Source organism: Tiliqua scincoides, chromosome 1 (assembly GCF_035046505.1).
Source record: "Tiliqua scincoides isolate rTilSci1 chromosome 1, rTilSci1.hap2, whole genome shotgun sequence".
Taxonomy (NCBI): Eukaryota; Metazoa; Chordata; class Lepidosauria; order Squamata; family Scincidae; genus Tiliqua; species Tiliqua scincoides.
In genome coordinates, this window is record NC_089821.1 from 157,706,255 (window position 1) to 157,729,609 (window position 23,355).

At 43.9% G+C, this 23,355-nt stretch overlaps 1 long non-coding RNA gene across 1 annotated transcript; it reads left to right on the forward strand.

The window, feature by feature from the left end:
• The first annotated feature begins 863 nt into the window (after positions 1-863).
• Positions 864-22,577, forward strand: LOC136636694 (uncharacterized). The gene is made up of 3 exons (XR_010793541.1): positions 864-1,002; positions 13,397-13,551; positions 18,453-22,577. It is a non-coding gene; the product is annotated as an uncharacterized lncRNA (long non-coding RNA).
• Positions 22,578-23,355: the final 778 nt, after the last annotated feature.

Consider the following 23,355-nt stretch of genomic DNA (forward strand, 5'->3'; position numbering starts at 1 on the left):
TGGTATAAGCCTACAGCACCCTGTGTTCCTGGGTGGTCTCCCATCCAAGTACTAACCAGGCCTGACCCTGCTTAGCTTCCAAGATTAGATGAGATTGGGCATGTGCAGGGTAACAGTTATTGCATGTGCAGTAACAGTTACTGCATATGAGAACCTGGATATAATGACACTTGTATAGTTCTAAATAGCTCTTCTGTCCACCATGAAAATGACTGAGTAACTGCGGGTCATTGATTATCTCTGAATTTAAGATACAGGCGTGCCCTGGTATCCGCAGAAGTTCTGTTCCAGAATTGCCTGTGGTTAATTGAAACCGTGGATATCCGTGAATGCCCCCCTTCCAGAGGCGAGGGAAGCTTATCCTCAGGGGCTTCCCTGGGCCTCCTAATAAGGCATTAAAAATGTCCCTTCTGGTTTTAAGAAGAAGAAAAACTGTCATTGAAAGGCTCCATCTGAGCCTGGCAGAGGTCGCAGATGGATGTCAGAGGACTCCCAGAGGTGACTCTACAGACTCTCCTCTGGAGAGGTGTCTCTCCAGAAAGTCAGTGGATGCTGCAGAAGTGAGTGGAGCTCTGCTCACCTCCAGAGGCGACGTGTGCCAGGGGCACATGTGGGGGGCCCACTAGGGCCGTAGCTAGGGGGCACCAAGGGGGTTTTTGCTCCCCCCTGAGCCAGCAGTTTGCCCTCCTGGCATTTTTTCCACACTGGTCATGTAAATGTGGTTGAATGTCCTCCAATTTAGCTCCTGTTCCATAAGAGCTCAGCCCCTCCCTGCAGACAGCCTCCTCCAATTGGCTCAGGCTGCTGTTGCTCAGTAACTCACCTTAGGTGCCAACCATAGCAATCTGCAGATAGTCACAGGACACCAGAGAGACAGGCATGAATAAGCCTGGAGGGAATGTGCTCAGTGCCTTCAATCACCTTCCTGGGAGCTGAGTGGCTGTGCAGGCAATTTGCAGGACCCTGGAGGCTGCTGCTGAGTGACTCTGGCATCATTTGGGGGTGAGCAGGCAGGAGATTTTTGGATGGACCTTTTCTGCTGTTTGGGTCTGGTAGGGCCTTTCTCTTTGGGGGGGGGGGGAAGAGAAAAGCATGGTTCTTGCCTCTGAGATTTTGGATGGACCATTTCCACTGTTTGGGTCTGTAGGGCCTTTCTCTTTGGGAGGGGGAGAGGAAAGCAAGGGTCTAGCCTCTAAGATTTTGAATCTTTCTTAGAGGTCTCAGAGTTTTTTTTATGGGTATTGGAATTCAAAGTTAGTGTAAATTGGAATAATATAGATCTAGGCCCTAAACTCCATGGCTGATATATGGTGTGGCCCTCCTGTGCATATGTTGGGTGACCACTGCTTCTTTGCTCCTGCAAACTGTTATATTTTCATTAAAAGTGTGATTTTTTGCAATGGTTTGTTGACAGGTGCGAATTTGTGAATATACACCACAAATAAACAGACATTTACTCTGAAGAACCTGAGTGCAAAAGAATTAGTGTTGAAATCTTCCAACGTGGACCATTTTGTTGTCAGAACAAACCGAGTTTCAAACTCGTGTAATCAAGAAACTTTGGAAACAACAGGTGGAGATAGAGATATCATTGCTTCTGCTAGCACCAGTAAGGCAATTAATGAGAAGACTCCTGATGATTTAGCATGAGTAGGAGAGCTATTTAAGAAATTAAACTTGGTAAATATCCAGAGAACAAAGATGGCAGATCATTCAGATCAGAGTGGTTTCAACATTTTAAGTGGTTGGAATATTCTTCAAAACTAGATGCTGCATTTTGCTATCCATGTTGCCAATTTGTTCCATTTACTAAAGAGCAAGCTTACATAAAAAAGAGATTTAGCAATTGGAAGGCTGCATTGGATAAAACTAAATCAGGATTTTTCAAGCATGCTTCATCTGAGACCCTTGTGAGGGTTTGTTAATGTGGTCTGAAAGAAACCAAAGAACTAATTCAAACACACCTATTTCAACTCTAATTAATGACAATGTGCTTGAAAAACATAGGTATTACATTTCAAGCATTGTTGAAATCATTCAGTTTCTTGTAGCTAATGAGCTTCCAATGAGGGGGAATATACAACATTGAAGAACATGCGGAGGAAAGTTTATTTAAAAACCTATTCAAATATACTCTCAAAAAGGACCCAAAACTAGCTGAATCTTATAAAATTATTCCAAGGAATGACACTTACCAATCCCCAGAAATTAAAAATGAAATATTTAAAGTAATGACTGATCTCATTCAAGAGGAAGTTTCCAATGACATAAAGAATGCATATGTTCCATTTTTTTCTGTCTTAGAGGATGGAACAAAAGACAAAAATCGAAGAGAAAATATAGCAATTGCTACTAGATATGTTAAAGATGGTGAAATTTACGAATCCATGCTACTCATAGAGTCAACAAATGCTTTGGATGCTGAGACTTTTTCAAATACAACTTTAGATATGTTCCAAAGGTATGGTTTAAATCCTAACAATCTGTTGAGCCAATGTTACGATGGAGCTTCAGTTATGAGTGGCAAGAAAGGTGGTGTCCAGGCATTAATATAAAAAAACTGAAGAAAGAAATTCCATATGTCCATTGTTTTAACCACAGGCTGCATTTAGTTGTAGTTAAAGCAGCTGAGATTGTGCCAATGGTGAGGGAATTTTTTGGACAATGTGTGGAATTATACAACTTTTTGTCCCGTAGCTGCTGAGTATGAAGGCAAAGCTCTTTCTTCTCTGCTGAAACAGAGATGGTAAGGACATCTTCAGGTATGTGGGACAATTTTTGAAGAATACAACATATATCAGAAACTCTTGAACTAATATCAATAAATAATGGAAAAAGATTTGCTGAGGAAGATGTGGTTCTTAGCACTGGTCTCCATCTTATAATGCGGAAGCATGAGTTTAGATTTTGTCTAGTGGTAATGAAAAATATTTTAGAAATTCTTTCTCCAGTAGATAAGGGACTCCAAAGTCATGACATTTCCTTGGAGCAGGCCTATAACTTAATTCAAGCTACAGAAAGTTCACTAGAAGACTTAAGAAACAGTGAGACTGAAATCAATTCTGCCGGAAACATCAAAACTGGCTAAAGAGGAAGAAGTAAAAATGCCAAGGAAAAGGAAATTTTATTCCTTACTTGATGATTATGTGGTGTCTGAAACAACAGGTAACAGAGCATCATGTAGTGAAACCCACAGTAAGCATGCTTCTGACTTTTTTGAAATTCTGGATGTAGTGCAAGCCGAAATAAAAAGAAGATTCCACGACAATGAAGAGATTCTTCAGGCAATAATTGCAGCAGAAAATTTAGATGATGAAAATGGTAGGCTTAATGATCTAAAAAATTTCAATATTACCATTCCAAGTAAAGAAGAAATGAAAGTAGTAAAACATTTCCTTGAGAAGAACAAAATTGAAAAGCGAAATTTCTTCAGTGAAATATACAAGCACCAGAGTGCCTTTGAAGGTTGTTACAGTATGATAGTGGCAGTAAGAACTTTTGCATGTAGCACAGCAGTTTGTGAATCGACCTTTTCAGTGCTTACACGAATTAACAGACCTCAAAGACTATCAATGTCTCACTCAGGAATGGCTAATTTAGTATACCTAGCTTTTGAGCTAAAGAGAACCAAGAATTTAAGTGTGGAAAAGGTTCTAAGAAGATTCAATTCTCAGAAAGATAGGATAATTCAGCTCTACTAGGTAGATTCAAATCTTCTGTACCTTGCTTTTTAAAAGTAATGAATAATGTAAAAAACTAATGTTCCATGGCATTGCTATATTTTACTTCAATATCTTTCCTTTTGCTTTTAGGTAAAGTAAATTTACTTTTGTCATCAGCATATGAATGGCTTTCAATACAAGTAAATACTACCTGCATCATAGTGATATGTTTTACTTTTGCAGTGTTGCGAGTCTGTGTATTGCACTGGTGTCCAAAATGAAAGGATAAGTTGCATGTTATTTCTATGTAGACAAATAGATTTTACACTGCATAAAGACATGCATTTATTCTATGCAGATCATTGTTAGATTGCTTTACAGATAATGAATGCATCTTTCAAAAAAAAAAAACAAAAAAAAACTCCTAAACATTTCCTCCTAATGAAATATGGGTTAGTTATGGGTCTTTGATGTTTCTCCATACTTATCCTTTATTTTGCACACCAGTTTAGATACCTGACATAATTGCTCCCCCTGAAAAAATGGTTGCCCCCCCCACCTCTAGAATCCTGGCTACGGGCCTGGGGCCCACAGACCCAATTCACAGATAACTGAATCCGCGGATATGGGATCTGCAGATACGCCCCCCTGTATTCTACAGTGTTGTTGTGAGGTTAAAAAGTGTGTGGGGGGGAGGAGAAAGAGACTACGTAGGCTCTGAGGAAGGGAAGGATACAAATATGAAGGCATGGAAGCAAACATAATCCAACTCCCCTGTAAACAGATTAGTGTTACCTTTGTTGCACTCTCCCATCCAAATCATAGACTGAGCACTTATAATGTCAAGCACATTATGTATTGTATAACACTCAAGCATTACCTGAAATGGGAGAGCCACGTATTCCTTCCACTTCAGAGTGGTATGCACAGGTTATTCATGCTCAGAGTATGAGTAGCTTGCTCACAATATTTGGGTGGGACAAGGTAGCTGAAGGATCACTCATTGGGAAGCATGGATGAACCTCCATTCTAGATGATGGCCAGGAACATCACAGTGTGCTTGGTACTACCTGTGACCAGCCAAGACATAGCATAGGAGAATTGGGGGCCTAAATTTAAAGGAAGCTATTGTGTTTTATGGTGGTTCCATTCCATTGGTACAGCAGTTCCCAAGGAACTTCCCCATTCAGTGTCCTTGGTTTTCAGGATGTTCAAAGAATTCTGACATGCAGAGATATCACTAAATTGGATTGCTATAGTTTATCGAGGATTAAAATGACATATAAAGCAAACTACATTGAAAGGATAAATGGGGAGCAGCATAAATTCAAAAAAAATTAAACGTCTCATAGGTCAAATGATTATACTACTGCTGAAATGATTAAATCATAAGGCATCAATCCAGTTACATATTAGCTTTTTAAAAAACTACATCACTGGTAGGCTTAATAAGAATCACAGCTTCACAATTATAAAGATTTCCCAACACCTTTTTAATTTTTTTTTTTTTTTAAAGGGAATGAAATGCTACTTGACATGGTAAATGGAGACACAGTTTGCAACTTTTGGGTCCTTTGAAATGTGGCATGTGGTTTGAATTTTAAAGCTTATTTCCTCTTGGCCTAATGAGCCTCTGAAAGTGATTAAACAGAAGAAAGGCAGGTTAAGCCAATGACATTTTATCAGAGGAAACACTATCAAATCTCTCTGGCAAAAATAAATAAATAAATAAACCCCCTTTCCCCGTTTTTGTAGGTTCCCAAGATTTCTCAAAATATTGCTACCATTACAGTTATCCAGCACCTATGGTAAAAAGTAAATCACTAAATATGGGAAGTGCAGAACCATAGGTCAAAACCACCAATATGGGAAAATCAAAGCCTCTTTACTATTGCTAATACAGTCCTTTGGGAATAAGCTTTATATCTTTTTATGTTCAGCTATAGATTATGAAGTATGTCAAGCTCTCCACACAGCTTCCAACCAGGGACACTGTATTCACACAAAATGTTCTACTTCTGTTTGGATAACCTTCTTCAAAAAGTGGGTTCAGTGCATTCAAGACGCTTTATCATTAAATCCCAAATCTTCAGGGCAGGCTGCAGATTAAAATAAGTTCAAAGTCAATCCATGTTTTAAGAAGATTGAGAGATGAGTGATGAGTGAATGAGGAATGTTTGAGCAAATCCAGTCTATGTGTCTGTCAAGAAAGCTGTGAGGCCATTTGTGGAACTATAAGGGCCAAATTCTCTGTAGCAGTTTCCTCAAGAGAAGGTGCTTTGCATTGAAAAAAAATGAAAGGGTGCTTAACCTTTTCCATGCCAGCTATCTTCTGCTTCAAATCTTTCTCAAATGCTTTTTTTTTTAACCCTGACAATGCTGTGGAACAGAATTATTTCACAACACAGGTGTGATATGCAAACATGGGGGTCAACAGTTCAGGTAGAAGTTTCAGGAGGAAAGTGATTGGCATGGGAAGGGTTAATCATGTCCTTCAACTTTACAACAAAGAACTGGGGTAACTGATGGCCCAATCCAGACTCGTGCAAGCCTGCTCACCACTGGTGTGCACTGCCGCAAATGTACCATAAGGCATATTTGCAAGCCTTACCATGGGCCCAGTGCTGGACCTAGCCCAGCGTGAGCTTGTGCTGGGCCAGCTCAGTTGCTGGTCTTGTGGTCTGCTGCCAGGTGCTCTGTGCAAATGTCAGGTGGCGGATGGGGGGAGGCAGGGAGGAGGTGTTCTGGGACAGGCGGAAGGCAGCGGAAGGCATGGCAGGGGGAGGGAGGGGGTGGGACCTGCAGAGCTCAGGTCCACCTGATCTGGAGCCCCATAATGGGCTATGTGGCCCAACAAGGAATTCCTTGATTCTGTGCCGGCTAAAGAGCTGCAGCAGAATCAAGTAGCCCCACTGCAGGACTACTTCACTTACCTGGGGAAAGGGGATGAATGTCCTCTTCCCTCGAGGAGCTGGTGGTGGTTGCCTGGCATGGTTAGGATGCCGTGGCAGCCATTTTTAGCACCACAGCAGCTCTGCGTGCTGGGCGGCTTAGGATTGGGCTGTGAGCTCATGTTAAATGTGAGTGCAGTACAATATGTACCAGTTTGGCCTTGAGTTCCTGCTGCATTAGCTACATTGATTCCACTTAGGTTTATTTATTTATCCTCCATATCTTGAAAATAGCGCTTAATTGGGGGCAGAGATTTCCTAGACCAGGGATGCCCAAACCCCGGCGCGCAGGCCACTTGTGGCCCTCTGCAGGTCCCCATCCAGCCCCCAGGGGGTCCCCCCATCTCCAATGGGCACTGGCCCTCATCCCAGCCTGTACTGGCCTACCGTGGGAGCTCCATGCCTTGCTTTCCCTCGCTGTTGCTGAGCTCAGTGGCAGCGAAGGAAAGACAAGCCCAGCGCATGCGCAGGACCTTTTATAGTGGGAAGGTAATGTGAGACTTGCAGGTCTCACATTACTTACCACTATAAAAGACTCTGCGTGCTTGCCGGCTGGTCTCTTCCTGCCTTGCCCATGGGCTTGGCTGGGCTCCGCTCAGCTGGGCTCCGCTCCCCTCCTGCCACCTGAGCCAGGGGAGTGCAGGAGAGAGAAAGATCCCCAGCGGGAGGTCTTTCCCTGCCTTGCCCTTCCCATGGGCTGGGCTGGGCTCCACTCGGCTGGGCTCGGCTCCCCTCCCCTCCCGCAACCTGAGCCAGGGGAGTGCGGGAGAGGGAGGGAGGGGGAGAGAGAGAGATCTCGCCCAGCCCACAGCACATGTTAGGGTGAATGGGATCATAAACTAGCATGAAGATTCCCCCTTATTAGGGTGATTGGATCATAAACTGGCATGAAGATCCCCCTATTAGGGTGAATCGGATCATAAACTGGCATGAAGATCCCCCCTATTAGGGTGAATGGGATCATAAACTGGCATGAAGATCCCCCCATTAGGGTGAATGGGATCATAAACTGGCATGAAGATTCCCCCCTATTAGGGTGAATGGGATCATAAACTGGCATGAAGATTCCCCCCCTATTAGGGTGAATGGGATCATAAACTGGCATGAAGATCCCCCCTATTAAGGTGAATGGGATCATAAACTGGCATGAAGATCCCCCCTATTAGGGTGAATGGGATCATAAACTGGCATGAAGATTCCCCCCCTATTAGGGTGAATGGGATCATAAACTGGCATGAAGATTCCCCCCTATTAGGGTGAATGGGCTCATAAACTGGCATGAAGATTCCCCCCCCCCCTATTAAGGTGAATGGGATCATAAACTGGCATGAAGATTCCCCCCTATTAGGGTGAATGGGCTCATAAACTGTCATGAAGATCCCCCCATTAGGGTGAATGGGCTCATAAACTGTCATGAAGATCCCCCCATTAGGGTGAATGGGATCATAAACTGGCATGAAGATCCCCCCTATTAAGGTGAATGGGATCATAAACTGGCATGAAGATCCCCCCCTATTAGGGTGAATGGGTTCATAAACTGGCATGAAGATTCCCCCCCTGTTAGGGTGAATGGGTTCATAAACTGGCATGAAGATTCCCCCCCTGTTAGGGTGAATGGGATCATAAACTGGCATGAAGATCCCCCCTATTAAGGTGAATGGGATCATAAACTGGCATGAAGATCCCCCGTATTAGGGTGAATGGGATCATAAACTGGCATGAAGATTCCCCCCCTATTAGGGTGAATGGGCTCATAAACTGGCATGAAGATCCCCCCTATTAGGGTGAATGGGATCATAAACTGGCATGAAGATCCCCCCCCTATTAGGGTGAATGGGATCATAAACTGGCATGAAGATCCCCCCTATTAGGGTGAATGGGATCATAAACTGGCATGAAGATCCCCCCTATTAAGGTGAATGGGATCATAAACTGGCATGAAGATCCCCCCTATTAGGGTGAATGGGATCATAAACTGTCATGAAGATCCCCCCTTATTAGGGTGAATGGGATCATAAACTGGATTGAATTCATTCATTCATTTTCCCTGTCTAATATATTCATTTATGTAAATTTATTCAAATTTGAAATGTAAATTAATTCTTTTTTTTCTGGCCCCCGACACAGTGTCAGAGAGATGTTGTGGCCCTCCTGCCAAAAACTTTGAGCACGCCGTCCTACACCATTGGGATTCCATTTAACCCTTTTAAGAAAGTTGGCTATTCTAGAGCATGCCAGTCAGAAATATTTCTTTTATTTACCCTCCCCCCTGTAGGCTTACAGGATATTTACTCACAGAAGCTAAGTAAATATTTTTCCTACCCCCCCCCCGCTCGATTGCCTATGGGACTCCTCAGACCTACACCAGGCATTTTGCTGGTGTTTGAGGAAAGAAAAGGGGCAGGGCATCCTGGGAAAGATGAGATAGGATCCTGATACATGCCAGTGCTACTGAGATTTACCGCTCCCCCATCCACTCCCTGCCCCAAACTTCCCTTGCCCCCCCTTCCTGCTCAAAACACACATCTGCCACCAACTTTTCATCACTGGTGGAGGCTTTGGGAGCTGCTGCTGTATGCACCATGTTGCTGGCTATTTGCAGCAGTGGCCCTGGAAGCATGTAACAGAGCAGTGGTGTTGCTAGGGGGTGCGAGGGGTGTGGCTCGCACTGGGTGACAGGCACTGAAGAGGTGGCATGCACTGGGGGGGTAACACCACTAGTGACCAAAATCGTTTGCATGCCTACTCAGAAGTAAGCCCAATGAGTTCAATGGCACTTTCAGGTAGGCATGTGTAAGACTGAAACCTCATAGAGGCTTTTCTTGCAATACAATGAGGCTAGTATTTCATTCCAATCAGTATGTTAACTACTGTATAAAGCAGAAGCTCATCCACTTTCAGTGACTTTGAGTATGTACCTTTAGACTCAGAGAGAATGATCTAAGCCAGTGGTTTTTTAAAGCATATTCCATCAAATGTTCCCTGGTGTTGCTCAGAAGCTTATCAGGGGTTCCTTTAATAAAAAGATCAGTCATGGCAGACAAATTTGGCCATTTCAGCGCTGCTGTACCACAGCATGGGCAGCCTGCATAGGATTGGGCTCTGTGTTACTAAACTAGTGATTAGTGGTTGTTTTTTCCCCCAAAAGAACAAGGAGCCATGAGGTTCCCCCTCCAAAAAGAATGAGATTGCGGCTGCAGCATGGATGGGGTGAAGTGGTTTGAACCTTTCTGTTCATGAAGTTTTACTTCCTCCTTTCTCAAAGTTGCTAATTTATCTGTGTAGGGCACTGGTGTTCCTGCAGAGGTGGCAACACAGGAAGTCTCTTCAGGTGCCTGGATGCCCATGTAAAGCAGATCCTCCTCTTTGGCTTCTGAATCAGTTGCATCTGTGAAAGCAACGTGGAGGCTTCTCCTATGCTTTACTCTCACCTCCCTGAATGGCTCAGAAGCCAAGGCAAAGGGGCTGCTTTACATGGGTGTTGCAGTACCTGAAGAAACTTACTGCTTTGCCCTCCCCCCCCCCCCCGGATGCCAGTGGTGTAGGGTATCTGTAGATTTTCCAATATGGGACAAATCATAGTGTCAGTGATTTAAATCAGAAAAAAATAGTTATGGGGGAAAAGGGTGAACCTCCCCTTCCTCTGTCCAATGGCTCAGATCCAACTACCTCCCAAAAATTCATTTGTCCTTTAAAAAAAAAAATTAAGGCTCAGGAATTGCTCTCCTGACCTTGCATTAATTTGGCCTACTTCAATTGAAAGAAATGGGCCTTAAACTACCTCATTCCAGTTAGTATAATCATACTTAGCCACAATCAGGGTGACTAGATAGAATGGAGGACAAAGTGCCTATACCTTCTATATACATATTATATAAAAGAGGGATTTTTGGTAGGTGCAGCTCAACCTGGAAGGGTTTAAAAAGCTGCGTCTGCCAAGATTCCCTCTTCCATACAATGGTTAAAGGTATAGACACTCTGTCCTCCATTCTATCTGGTCACCCTTGTCACAACTATTTTTTGTTGTCCTGGATCCTAAAAATGTTGTGAAAATAAAATGAACTTGCCCTCAGCTCTGGGGAAGAAGGCAAGAGTACAAAAGACAACAAATAGGTACATGTATGTCAAGAGACAGTAAAATAAGCTTTAATGTTACAAAAACCATTATTCTTTGTAATATGTGTACTGTACTCATGTGGCCATTTTAGTCAAATTAGACCAATGTATTTTTAATATATTTTTTATTGCAGCTGCAATTATTTCCATTGCTTCTTATTTAGGTATTTTCACAGTTCTTGCTCTTTTAGTTTTTAAATAAAGCAAAACATTGGAAGGGGGGAAAAAGAAAACTGAGTTTCTCATTTATAGAGACTTCAAGACCAGAATTTGTCGTGCCTCTCTTGAAAAAGTCGCAACCCACTCAGAGTACACTGTAGGAAATAATTTATCATTCCACCTATTGTATACAATCAGTAACACTAAAAGACTTTCTTGTCATCTTATCAGGCTACAAGGGTTTTAGCAGTTCCTTTGTTAAGCCTGGAAAAAGAAAGCAATGAGGGAAGGAATCTCTGAACATCCAAACACAGTGTCACACTGAGTGTGATCCTGACACTGCCCAGGGAACCTGCTTATGCCTTTGTTTACAGATGGGCCTGTGATAACCTGACACCTCCCAATAGAAGGTTGCCCCTGAGAGGACAAGCAGGAGATACTTTTCCATCATCTCTGGAAGTTCTTCTGGAAGTGCCTCTTCTGACTACCCTCCATATCCGGGCTTTTTGATTACATCCTACTTTTACTGCTGATAGAAGTTTGTGGAATGTGATCCAGAAACATTCTTGCATTTGTCTTGGAGATGACACTCCTCACAGCTACCTTCTGGCTGCAATCTGTTGGTCTGGGGAAAAGATGACAATGGCTTTAATTGCCTAGTTTCCTTTAAAGAAAAAAGGCTAGATTGTTCTGAATAAGCATATTCCTACCTCAGGAAGTATAAATGAGTTGTACCCAGCTCCAGCCTCATGGAGACTTTCAGTGAGGTACCTTAGTGGACTCTCCTCCCCAAGCCGTAGAGCAGGGGTCTCCAAACTTTTTGACTGGAGGGCTGCATCAAACATCTGGCACAGTGTCGAGGGCTGCAAAAAGAAAAAAACTTTAAAATATAAAATTTAAATTTTAAAACATGTTTTCCCTGACTTGTGTGGTCTCGAGTTATGCATGTTTTGAAACTGGAAGTGACTCAGGATTTGGAGTTTTTCCTCGAAAACAATGAATGTGCAGTCCTAGTATCCTCACCTGGGAGGAATCCCCATTGACAGCAATGAGACTCAGACTGTGACCACTGAGTAGAGCTGCAAAGGAGTGGGTTGTAAGCTTCCTGGCTGCTGTGGGCAATGTGCCCGCCCATCCACTGCTTTAGTCCCCTCACTAGCAGTGCCTGTGTCCTTCTGTCCTGCCGAGCTTGGATGCCTCCTGCCTCCCTTCCTGTTGGTCCATCTGTGGTGTGCTGCTTGGCGCTCTTTCTGAGGGCAGAATTATTAACAGTATTTATATACCGCTTTTCAACTAAAAGTTCACAAAGCGGTTTACAGAGAAAAATCAAATAACTAAATGGCTCCCTGTCCCAAAAGGGCTCACAATCTAAAAAGATGCAAATGAATACTAGCAGACAGCCACTAGAACAGACAGTGCTGGGGTGAGGTGGGCCAGTTACTCTCCCCCTGCTAAAAAGAGGAGCACCCACTTGAAAAAGTGCCTCTTACCCAATTAGCAGGGGTTCAGGAGTTGCCATGTGAATGGGGGGTTTGTTGCTGGGTGGGAGGTAGTTCTTAGTGATGAAAGAGAAACTCATGGCTCCAGTGGCCTCACTGAATGACTGCCTGTAATGGGACTACTTCTGAGTAGAGCTGCAACGGCTTGGGTCATACTGGTAAGCCTCCCAGCTCTTGTGTGCTACCCTCCTCCCGCTCGCCACTTCTGTCCCCATGCTTGCGCTGCCCATCCTCTCCTGCCTTGCCAAGTTGTGACGCCTCCTCCCTCCCTCCCTCCATGTAGGTCTGTCTGTGCTTGGCACCCCTTCTGAGGGCAGAATTGGGAATTGTGATGTGAATGGGGGTTTGTACGTGGCTGGAATTCATCAGGAACCAATCAGCGCGTTCTACATTTCTGCCTTTACTCGAAGAACAGCAGAGCTTTTGTTTATTGATGGGATGGGTGCGGACATGCGGGGAGTATTTAATGAGAACTCCAACACCCCCCCTGCCAGCAGCTTTGTTTTTTTCCGCAGAGCTGCGCCTGATATATGTATGGAAAAGACACATCACTTGAGTCAAATCGAGTCCCAAAAACACTCTGGATGAGTTCCAATGGCCACCCATTAAGACTTGTGCACAAGTCAAGTTGGGGGGGGTGAGGACTTGGGACTCGACTTGAGTCTAGCTGCAGGGGATTTTCACATCCCTGGTTTTTCCCCCCTTTTCTTCCACCACTTTAGAACACAATGTATAACATATTTACAATTGTCTAATTGCTGGAGGTATCATCTGTTGCAGCCTCTTCAAAATAAGATGGACCCTCAGCAGTAGTTCCTAGATAACCTATCAGCCACGCAGGTACCATTATCTCTGTCCGATATCTGCCCTTTGTAATTTGCTATGATGCAGCCCACTGTCATGTAGTTTACTGGCCTTCTCATGAATGAGTGGGTGGGTAGAAGTTAATTTGGCCATGCCACCCAAACTCTAAAATGAATGATATTTCTTCATGAATGTTGTATTGCAGAGAGAAAAATGAAGGTGGAAAATGAACTTCGAAAGGAAGGTGAAAAAGTAACACAGCCCAATCCTACATAACTCCCAATGCAGGGATGCAGCTGAGCCAATGGAGCATGCATTGTAACCCAAGGGGGAATTCCAGGCCCTGGATATCTCCACTGGGTAAGGAAATATTTGTTTGCTTTCTTTGCTTTCCTAGGGGTAAGCCTTTGCCACTTGAATGGATCTACTGAGACTAGATTTATCTAGTAAAAGCCTGAGTGGTCCTAAAAAGGTGGATTGAGGCTGGGAAGGAGGATGGGATATCAGTGGCACTGTTGCTGCTTATGAACCCTTCCTGACCTCAGTCTGCCCTCCTCCCGCCCTGTTCTCCACTCTGTTCCTCCCTGCCCTGTTCTGCTCACCCCTGCCTCCCATCCCCTGCCCTGTGTCAGGGCTCCTTCTCCACATGCTGGTGCATAGACCTGGCCACTTGCTGATTGCGGGGGTGCCCTGGTGGCACAGAATGGTGTGTCATGCTTTGCAAAAGCCATAAAGGAACTTATGCTGCCAGAGCTTGTGTTCCGGCAGCTTAAGGCCCTATTAGAATTGGGCCAGTAATTTAGATTCTCCCCGGGAATGCTGTACTGAGTTAGTTGCTGTAAAATCTGCTAATGCTTGTGTTTTCTTTTCACGTAGTTTGTGTACATACTGTAGGCCTGGTTAGTACTGGGATGGGAGACCGCCTGGGAATACCGGGTGCTGTAGGCTTATACCATAGTCTTTCGAGACTGAAGGTTGCCAACCAGTTTGTAATAATTTTATGCCTTCAGAATTTTAATTGAATTCTAGTCATTGATATTTAAGTGGAACATATTTGGAACATACATAGATACTACTAGAACACCGTTTACTCCTGTACAACCTCTTTTATCCTCTTGTGTTTACTTCTTTCAACTGATGCTCAGTTTATGAAGGGACGACTTTGGTCTGTGTCTGTTTGCACCTTGTCTGTAACATAACATGGTGCTATCATTTCCAGGGTTCACAGGACCATGTCAGCACTTTTCAGTCAAAGGTCAGCCAGCCTAGTAATGAAGGATTAAACAAGACAATGACATTCTTCCATACAAAGTGACATCTGAGCAGTAGATTTAATATTTTTAAATCACTGGCCTGTGCAAAGTTCAGCAAGCTGGTCACTATAACATTATCAAAGTCATGAGGATGAGTAATTTTGGGCCTGATGAATGCCATTTTTTGTCCTCCTGAGCAGAGCTGATTTATGGGATGCTTTGTTCTTTATCTGTTTGTGTGTATCTAGCGGTGTCATCCCATTTACGCATATTTTGCTATCTCCCTTTCATCTGTCCAGTTTTCTGTGATCAGTTCATCTTTCGTTGATGTTATCTCTGCGTCCTGGAAGTCTTTCAAAGTTGTAAATTTCTTACTCGCTCATTGGACTGTGGCAACACTTACCAGTCAAAGGGCAGCAAATAGGCCTTAATAGCTAGGGGATAAATAAATGTGCCTGTTCTTCCCTAATAAATGAACTGAATGATATAATTAGGGTTGTCTCTCCATTATGAAAAAAGTTAATTCCTTATCAGAGTTTTGGTTAATTATTCAGTTAATTAATTGATCACTTGTGCTTATTGATACTACATTCTAGGTATTAATATATTATGTGATTAATGTTAATGAAAAATTGCACTCTTCTTTTTAGGATACTTTCTTGTCCTTCCACTAGAGAGCAATAGTACATTCTTTGTAAGGACTAAACTATACAAAAATGAGATAGAATGTGTCTGTACATGGAGGTCCATCGAATAAAGAACGTGGGCTTCAATCCAGCTGCTACTGAGTAAGGAAAATCCTAAAAGCCCCTCAGGGCTAGTAACACTCATTGCCTGTAGGCTGGCCCTCAGACCTGGAAACATGGGCTTTGTCTGACCTTAACCAGGAATTTAGTGGGTAGCTTTAGATAACTTACGTTTGATCAGCTCAGATCTCCTACCTATAAAATGGGGATTAAAAGGACCTTTCACCAGGTTTTCCCCAAGGATGAACACAGGAAGACCATGAAGTATGTGACTAGGTCCCAGGGTGGTATTGGTTTGGGCAGGTCGGGCACTGACTGAGGATTCTTACCCATCAGCTGGGTCCTGAACTCTCACTATCAGTCGCAGTAATCATGCTCAGTCCACCATCAGAAGACAGTCTGGAGGCTTTGACCTAGGGCCCCCCCCCCAGCACTGTTAGGTTCCTGTTATGCATTAAGGAAGTAGGTTTGTCCCTCTGGGAGTTTTGCTTATTAAGTATGTATGGTTAATTACTTCCTTAGTTCAGTGGAATTAAGAAGCCTAACTGTGTGCAGGATTTTAGCCATACAACCCAAATGCTGTATGCTGTATTCATTTGCTTAAGGCAGCAAATTTCTCAAACTATGGGTCTGGACCCATTAGGTAGATTGCAAGTCAATTTCAGGTGGGTCCTCATTCATTTCAATATTTTGTTTTTCATATATTAGACTTGATGCTACCATGGTATGTGACTGCATTTGGGGAAATATGACAGATCTGTACTTTGAACAGGCTACACTGTATATGCTTTTAACAATGATAACCAATGGGACTTACTCTTGGGTAAGTGTGGATAGGATTGCAGCCTTTGGGATGTTTAGGAAATTTTTTTAAAAAAAAGCAGAGAGGGTTAGGAGGGGTCTTCTTTATTTTAAATACATTTTAAACTTATACTTATTGTAAACTTTTAATTTACTTAATTTGATTTGATTTTGTCATATGGGGGGTGTTAAAAATTTTCCTGCTTGATGATATCAATTTTGGGCATGACATCACTTCCAGGTTAACGGCATCACTTATGATGGGTCATGAAAGACTGTCATTCTAAAAAGTGGGTCCCAGGGCTAAAAAGTTTGAGAACCAATGCTTAAGAAGTTTAGGGAGACTTACTTCTAAGTAAGCATCCCCAAGATGGCATCACTTTTAAGGTGCCACAGGGCTCATTTGCTCCAATCTGGCCAGAGAGACCTACATCTGGAAGCTGCTTCTGTGTGCAGGTGGTACAGATGTGGATGCATGTCCACATCTGTATCATAACACCCATCTGGCCATCACTGAACCATCTGGATACCACTGTTGATATGGATGGAGGTGCGATCTGCACTAGACTGGAGCTGGATCAAAGCCATTCTTTGTTTCTCACTTAAACTGTATTTAAAGACCCCTGCTAATTGGGTAAGAGGCACTTTTTCAAGTGGGTGCTCCTTTTTTTTAGCAGGGGGAGAGTAACTGGCCCACCTCACCCCAGCAGTGTCTGTTCTAGTGGCTGTCTGCTGGTATTCATTTGGATCTTTTTAGGTTGTGAGCCCTTTTGGGACAGGGAGCCATTTAGTTATTTGATTTTTCTCTGTAAACCGCTTTGTGAACTTTTAGTTGAAAAGCGGTATATAAATACTGTTACTAATAAAGACGACTAAATAAATGCATGGATTCTCCTCCCCAAGGCATTGAATTAGTTGTGAAAAGTGTGCTCTGTAGAATGGTACGATTTCACTGCTAGAGAATTTCTTCATGTGTATAAATTAGTTGCAGGCAGTTCACTGAGCCAGTGCCCCAATTACAACGCATTTCAAAGTGCATTTGCCCATTGCTTGACTTTGGCAGCCTTATCTTGTCTCACAGCTGCTTTCAATGTAACTCCTACTTACTGCTTGTGCTGAACTGGCACTTGACACAATTGCCTGAATATCCTGTTGGCATACGAAAGTATCATTCCCTTCCTTCCAAAAGACTCATAAATGATCCCTGAGAACCCCTGTGGATATTTATTTGTTAAAACAGAGGGCGGTAGAAGTCTCATTTGGAGGATGACTTTCTGAGAGGAAATATCGCAGGACATTTTGTGTTCTAACCCAGGGCTAATGACTGAGGGCTGAAAAGTTACAATGGTAACCTCAAGTGCCCTCTGTGTTGCCCGCCAACTTTCCCCCAGCTTCGGTCCTCAAAGCCCTGAGTTTGCCAGCTGTTATTTTGGAGAACTCGCCTTGGCTGAACCTGAAACAGCAAGTGGAGATGCTTGTTTATATTTATTTTATTTATCTTTCACATTTGAATACCACTCTTCCTCCAAGGAGCTCAGGGCTGTGTATATACTTCCTTCCCTCCTTTTGTCCTCACAACAACCCTGAAGGTAGGCAAGGCTAATTTACTGGCTCAAGTCCAAGTAACCATGTGTAGGGCTTTCAGGGCCAGAGGAGGGAGGACAGCATACAGCCTCTGCTGTTCCCGCCCCCCCGGCAGGATTTGCCCCCCTGTTCCACCCTTCCATGCCCTGAAATGCAACCCACCTCTGTGCCTCCCTCCCTAAACCCCTGTGCAGTTTAGCGCTTCTCTTACCTTTGCTGGCAGCTGGAGGCTCGCATGCAGCAGGCGCAGGCCTTTCTGCCAGCACTGCTTAGTCTAGACCAGTGGTTCTCACACATTTAGCACTGGGACCCACTTTTTCGAATGAAAATCTGTCAGAACCCAACGGAAGTGATGTCATGACCGGAAGTGACATCATCAAGCAGGAACATTTTTTTAATAATCCTAGGTGGCAATCCTACCCACATTTACTATCATTGTTAAAAGAATATACATAGCAATTTGTTAAAAGTACAGGACTGCAACATTTCCCCAATTGCAGTCGCATACCATGGTAGCATCAAGTCTAATATATTAAAAATAAAACATTGAAATGAATGGGGTCCCACCTGAAATTGGCTCGCGACCCACCTAGTAGGTCCTGACCCACAGTTTGAGAAACACTAGTCTAGAGTCATCCGTGAGCACTTTATGGCACAATTGCAACACTCTAGGCCAGCACAGTGGCTGCTGCACCAGCGGAAGTCTTCAGCAGGATTGTGCTGTCAATTGAACGTGCAACCACAATCTCTTACATATGATACACGTGCTATAAAACAATACATACACTACCAGAATCAATCAACATGAATCACATAATAAAGACAACATTGAGCCCTGCAATGGCCTCTGCATCACCATTTACCTTTTGTTCTGCAGCGCAAATGAATTCTCTGTCGTGGACTGGTGGTTGGATTTTGGCCTCCTTCTGCCTCCTGAACCCCGAAAAAGAAGCCAGTTCTGGAAAGAGAAAGTTTTTATTCTGCACTGTCCTCTCAGATCTAGGAAATGCTCCACTTTCACATATGTTCCTCTGCCTCCTTCAGGGAATCAAAGCCTCAAGGTGGAACTTCTGTACTTGTAGAAGGCAAACTGAAATGTGTGTGAAGCATATATATCCAGCCAGCATGTGGCAAAAGGAAGATCAGGAGAAGAAATATTCAAAATAATGATGTACACTGCAGAGCTTGCTACTAAAGAAGTACCGCTGAACAATTGCCTAGGGTCACCTTGGTGCAATTGCATGAAACACCATGTGCTTTTTAGGCATATTTTCTATAAGTCAATGCATTCTTAAATATCTTGCCTTGCATCCCTCAAAGCATTAATGTTACAGCTGGCGTCCTGGCCAGATTAAGCTTTAGAAACTGGTTGCTCTAGTTCAGAGATGTCTAACACAGTGGCAATCCTGGAGCAGGGCAAACAGGGCAACTACCCTGGGCACTGAGTCTCATGCGTCTCCAAGACTGCACAGGAAGCCTCAGAGTGCTTCCTCAGTTGGTCCTGGAGTCGTGCAAGGCTCCATCACACTGGGCAAGTATGGGGGGGTGGCATTGCATGGGGGGAAGCATCGTGAACCTTTGCCCCAGGAGCAGTGAGGGATAAGTTCGTTACTGGTCAAACATAAGGTCTGCAGGTCAGATCTGGCCCCTAGAAGCTCTTCATCAGGCCTTTATCATGATTGGGCTCTCCCAGCATTATTATTGGGCTCTCCTGTATCTTGAAAATATGATCAAGATTTGCACTTTTTTCTCTCATGTGATTAGCAGCTACTGAGTTTCTATGTGAGAACAAAGTGCTTATTTCTAGCCATCATTTGCTTAATGACTTCCTGCTTAACGATGTCACTTCCAGCCCTCAACAGGCACCATGAATGCTATGAAATAACTTTGACACCCCTGCTGTAGATAATAGAACAAAGGTTATCCCCCTTACCTCTGCACCATCTCCTTGGTGGGGGCAATTCATAAAGCAGGTCATAGATTAAGGAGAAGGCAGGATAGGGGAATGTGGTGATAAGGGATTCACTGAATAGTGATGCTGTCATCCAAACATGTGCTTGCTTCTCTGGTGCATGTGAGAACGCAAAAAGAGCCCTGCTGCATCAGTCCAAAGGCCCATCTAGTCCAGCTTTCTATATCTCACAGCAGTCCACCAGATGCCTTAGGGCGCACATAAGACAACAGGCTACCTGCATTCTGGTTCCATTCTCTTGCATCTGGCATTCTGAAGTAGCCTACTTCTAAAACCAGGAGATTGTACATATCCATCACAACCTCCACTGAAGGAGAAAAAGACTCCTGTAGTTGTCTAGTACTAGGGCAGCTGCGAACCTCTGCAGGCCTGTGTCCGGGGTAAAGCTCCGCGATGGCACCCCCCACGGGCTATCGCTGCCCCCCGTGGGCTATCGCTGCCTTCAGCGCAAAAATCCACCCCCCCCCCCACTCACCAGAGGCTCATGGAGCCTCGTGTGACCTCCTCCCATGCCAGGGAAACCTCTGTGAGGTTCCCCGGTGCTATAAACTGTGCTTCCAGCAAACTGGAAGCATAGTGTCCTCCCCCGTTGGGAGCCTCAGAGAGGCTTCTGCAGGGTCCTAGCGGTCAGTGCTTGGGGCATTTGCCCCAGGGAGGTCTATGGCAGGCACGCAACTGTACTAGAGGACTGCACAGCTCCTCCTTGACCATATGAAGGAGCAAATTTAAGTGGGCTCCATAGTATTCAATTTCATGTTCTGACCAGGGGCAACCTCAGATCTATGATGGAGTTTCACTTTGGGCAGCATTTGACAATGGAATTCTCCAGCCTTATTTTTTGCACTTTTATAGGTGCAACAACACCTCCTAAAGTGAAAGTATCAAACTTCAGAGCTGTTATTTGTAAACCAGCAATGCTTCTGAAGTTATTTGAAAGAATGCTTTACTCTTCACTGACTGTAGAAATTGCTTCTTATATGGGCAGAACAATCATTTCTGACTTCAAAGATGTAACTTGTTGCTGGGTTACGAATGGATCTGTTTCACCGACATACAGTTCCTCTTCTTGAACAGTGCAGATGGCTTGAGGCAGAAGAAGGCTGAAAGCTGGTCTTTGGGGGTAGCTGGTCTTTGATTGTGAATTGCAATAGTAGTTGACTCTTTGTTGCCATGGCTACTTTACCCTCATATTCTAAAAAAAAGTGTTTAATTTTTGCAGAACTGCTATTGATAATTTACGCAATTCTTTTCCTTCACAACGTGATTAACGTTTTCATTATGTTAACACTCCCAACAGCCCTTTGAGACAGCTCACTGCCATTGTGTGACCACATGGATCTCTTCCTCCTTGTCCCAAGTGGGCAGCTTAGCTGGGTTATGCCTGGCTCTGGGCTGAAGAGGAGTAAGCAGGTCATACTCAAGTGGTGATGCTTTACAATCCGTTTTACTGGCAGTCAAAAAGGAGGCTTGGCCCCTTCAACAGAAATCAGGGTGGTTCCTTCCCCTGTGATTGTCTCTGCAGGGGCATTTGGGTGGAGAACTGAGGGAAGAGTGTGTTCAGTCTTTTTCCCACCATCCATTTCTCCACTCCAAAAGGGGCTGAGGGGCTCCCCACCACCATGGGGTTCAAAACACACCTCTTTTTGATTTTCTGAGCAGTTCCCATGATCTGCTGCTCCATATTCCACAGGTCACTCTTCTCACACCTGCTGTTGGTAAGTTCCAAGTTTCTCTCTCATCTCCCAGTTTAATTATTGCAGTAGTCACATTCTTGGCCCTTTCTCTTGATCAATGAGGCCCATTTCACACATTTGCTACCAATGTGGGAATCACTTCACCAGCATCAAGATGCTAATTTATGTTTATGAATACAGGCATGAGCCGCTTAACAACCATTCGCTTAATGATGGACCACATATATGACGGTGGTCAAAGCACAATAAAGATGCTCTTAATGAGACAGTCAGGTCTCCCATAGCCTGCAGTAGAGTGTCTCTTTACACTATAGAAAGGCTCTTAAAGAAAAGGCAATATATCTCCAGTAGCCTGCAGCCAGCAAGTGTCTGGCAGGGAGTGTCTGTTCACACAACAAAGGCAATAGATTGACTGTATGTTCACTTAACGACATAATCAAATAACAACAGGAATTGGAGAATGTGTCCCTGTCATTAAGTGGCACACACCTGTATTAGAACCAACTAGTGGGTGAGACAAACCATAGAAGGGTGTTTTTTTTTTCAGTCAGCCAAGGGGGAAAGCAACAATTAGGTGAAAAGGACCCATCACCCTTTTCCATCCCTTCTTTGCAGTGTGACTAGGCTTTGAAGGCAGAGGTAGCAGAGACAAAACATGTAAATGTGCCTTAGGAATTGCAGTCATCATCATAGACGCATGTTGTTTCTGCAAGAAAGTTCGGCAATGCAAAACATCCAGGTCACACAGTCCAGCGATATCTGCCATGCTTTGAACGAGGCACTCGGATTGATAGGAGATAAGAGGAAACTCTATGGAATTTCTGAAAGGACTGAAATGAGAAGGCGTCCAGCAGTGAATTGTACTCCCACACGTGCAGCAGCGTCACTGATACAAACAATAGGCTGATTGAAGACAATGAATGCACAAGACAAAAAGTCATCATTCTTCCATCTCTATCTGCAATGCTAATTTTTCCCCCCAAACTGAATGCCTGCTAAACAGATTCTGTTCTGAAATCCCCCTTTTCTTACATCTTAGATAATATCTCGTAAACCAACATGCCCTTTTGGTTTTATCTTAATTCGGTCCATAGCCTTTTTCCTTCTTCCATTTTTTTTTAAATAAAGGCATTCTGTTTGGCTAGCTCTAAAGAAAAAATATGCCATAAATTCTGCCCTGTGAAGATCACTGCATTCATTGCGTTGTGCATTTCAAGGAAACGGGAATGACAGCATCTAAATAACAGGAGAATACGCTTATGAATGTGAATGAAATTATCTAATGTGTTGGATGCAGCACTAATTGACTACAAATCAATGTACTATTAGATCATAATTTGCATTCATTTTTGTTTTATTCACTTAATTTTTCGACCATTTTCCCCAGAGATCTACAGTCCAATCTTACACTTCAGAAACGCCATTTTGAGCTCATTAGGCGCCCTCCCTCAGATGCTGGTGCAACAACAACCCCACTGGCACAGTTCTACTTCTGCTGGTGATTGCTCCCTGGATGCCAGTGGAGGGTCTGGCATGCCCTCACTGCTGATTCAACTCCAGTCTGCATAAGCTCCAAAAGGGGATGGAGATGTAGGTGGGACAGAGTCAGGATAGGGAGGAGCTGTCAAATGCCAGTGGTTCTCAAACACTTCAGATGCCTTAGAGCAGTAATTTTCAACCCGTGTGCCATGGCACAATCCACAGGTGTGCCGCGGGGGGTTGGGGGAGGATCGTTTATTAGTAGGACCGTTGAGGGATATTAGGCTTCCCTCCACCAGCAGCATAATGTGCCTTGTCAATTGTCAAAAAACCAGTGGTGTGCCTTGACAGTTTTAGCACCTTGTCAGAGTGCCCTGAGATGAAAAAAGGTTGAAAATCACTACCCTAGAGGCTGCTACCTGGGTTAGAAATGCTGAGGGGTGTTGGCTGTAATGGAGATTGTGCAGCAGTGCTCTGCCCCCCCTCCCCCAAGTAGCAGCTTGTTTAATCTTTGATGCACATAGCCTAATCTGCACTGTTCATTTCGTGAACCATCAAAAATTGGGTCCTGGACCCACAGTTTGAGAACCGTGACATATCCTATCTCTGCTCCAGATGTTGGACAAAAGAACACA